Genomic DNA, 2409 nt, shown 5'->3' with positions numbered 1-2409 from the left:
TTGGGCTGAATGATGTGGCTGGCTGCTACAAAGGCTGCTTTTTATAATGTTCTTCTTTGGTATTTTTGGTGTCTGGCGAGGGCTTCCTTTCCTCCCACAGTTAATTAGCAGCATCAGAGCATTTCCCTTTCTCCAGCAGAAGTCTGTCCCCACCCCTGAGGCCAGGCAGAGGGGGTGGCAGGTGTGGCTAAATGCCCCCTGAGGTTAACCTCAAACTTAAGCTTAGGGCCCTACTTGGTTAGAAGTAATGTGAAATGCAGCTCTAGCTTCCATTCTGGGCAGAGTTGGCAAGTGGGCACACATCCCTGGCAAGCTAGCATCCCAATCAGGTGAGGGGACAGAGAAGGGGGTGGGGAACCAATGTGTGTTTGACACATTTGTGAATTGTTTCTACAACAAAGACTTTTTTAAAACAACAGAGTGTAGCTTTATATATTTGAATGAGAAGCACACAGAAGGACCTATTGTTTGGAGGAAAAATTGCATGAGTAATTGTGTATGACTTCAGACTTCCCAGATGAAATGTTAGGCGTGTTAAGGATGATTGAAGGCATTCCAGTGTTTTCACTGTAGAGAAGAGGGAGGAAGGAGCTCCTGGGACTAGGGAAGGCAGGTTGTGTAGCAAGACAAAGGAGGTAGGAACCTGAGGAACACTACTCCCCACTTTGCCGCTCTGGTGTCCATTTTTCCTCTATTTAATTGAAGTGCCACCTCCTATAGGAAGCCTTCCTGAACCTATCTCCTTCCTCCACCTGTCACTTTAGGTGTTCCTCTTGATACATATCTCCTATCTTTTCATTATTTACTCAACCATGATATATGGATGGGCCATAGAAAAGTGAGGATGGACTCCAGGACCTGATTCTGCCACTTCCTATATTATATGTCTTACCTTGGGCAAGTTACCTAGCCTTTCTGTGCCTCAGTTTTCTTGCCTATAAAAGGTGAATAATACTTACCTTCTAGGGTTGTTGAGAGGATTAAATGTGTTAAAACACATAAGGAACTATGAATAATGCCCAACATACAGTATGCATTCTCAATGTTAGCAATTATTTCTTTGTATTTGCATCCCCTTTTGTTTGCACAGGACCTAAAATATCATTGGGCAGGGGTGTTCAACCCTCATATGCATCGTAATTGCTTGAGGAGCTTTAGAAATGTATAGGCCTGCCCTAGGCTTTATTAATCTATGGGTGAAACCTGGTAATGGTATTTTAGAAGTGTTTCCTGGGTGGTTTTATTATGTAGCCAGGTTAAAAACCAGTGTCATAGATGTCAATGAATGAGTGAATGAATTAATGAACCAAATGGGATCAGAAAGAACAAAACCTATGCTTGCTTCAGCAGCACATATACTAAAAATTAGAATGACACAGAGAAGGTTAGCATGGCCCCTGCACAAGAATGACATGCAAATTCATGAAGCATTCCATATTAAAAAATATACACAGAGAAAGAACAAACCCAGGGTACCCCATCTTTAGGAATGTTAAGGCATGATGATTCTATGTCCTTCAGAAAGTTAGCTCTTCCTGAAACAGGCTTCAAGAGAAAAATATGACAGAGAATGTTATGGAATACATGAAAGAATCATAATTCTAGTCATCTCAACATATGAAAGTATTGAAGAAACAGAAAAACAATTGTCAAGAACTCATATTAGAGATCAACAGGTATTTCCTCTTGATCTCCCTTCTGTCTATGCAGATTTATTTCCTTCAGTTGCTTTAACAGCTCTAGCTAGAAGCTGAACTTTGACTTTTCCTCTAGTGTTTTTTTTTTTTGACAGAGTCTCACTCTGTCTCCCAGGCTGCAGTGCAGTGGTTTGATCCCTGCTCACTGCCACCTCTGCTGCTCTGGTTCATGCAATTCTCCTGCCTCAGCCTCCCAAGTAGCTTGGATTACAGACTCCTGCCACCATGCCTCGCTAATTTTTGTATTTTTAGTAGAGACAGGGTTTCACCATCTTGGTCAGGCTGGTCTTGAACTCCTGATCTCATGATCCACACGCCTCAGCCTCTCAAAGTGCTGGAATTACAGGTGTAAGCCACCATGCCCAGTCTTTCCTCTAGTTCTAATTTCGATTTGCAACCCAATCTTTAATTTAGTGGACATAAAAATTTAAAGACCTCAAATAAAGCATTTGTACCACTCTAATGTATAATCATGCATGATGATAGCATAATTATAATTAACTGCTTTACCTAGTTGGTCCACAAAATTTAAACTGATTGCTGCTTGTAGAACATTAAGTCAGGCACCTCAGAATACAAGTAAGAAACTAGGCTGGGGTGGCGGCTCACATCTGTAATCCCAGTACTTTGGGAGAGGGAGAAGGGTAGATTACTTGAGATCAGGAGTTCGAGATCAGCCTGGGCAACACAGAGAAACCCTGTATCTACCAAA

The 2409-nt window shown here is 41.8% G+C and overlaps 1 non-coding gene across 1 annotated transcript; it reads left to right on the top strand.

The window, feature by feature from the left end:
• The first annotated feature begins 1338 nt into the window (after positions 1-1338).
• LOC116563349 lies at positions 1339-1442 on the top strand. The gene has a single exon (XR_004274350.1). It is a non-coding gene; the product is annotated as a U6 spliceosomal RNA (small nuclear RNA).
• The last annotated feature ends 967 nt before the right edge of the window (positions 1443-2409 follow it).

Source organism: Sapajus apella, unplaced genomic scaffold, assembly GCF_009761245.1.
Source record: "Sapajus apella isolate SASKATOON/1434 unplaced genomic scaffold, GSC_monkey_1.0 scaffold34, whole genome shotgun sequence".
Classification (NCBI taxonomy): Eukaryota; Metazoa; Chordata; class Mammalia; order Primates; family Cebidae; genus Sapajus; species Sapajus apella.
The sequence above is the reverse complement of the archived record's forward strand: the minus strand, read 5'-3'. Positions and strand labels throughout refer to the sequence as shown.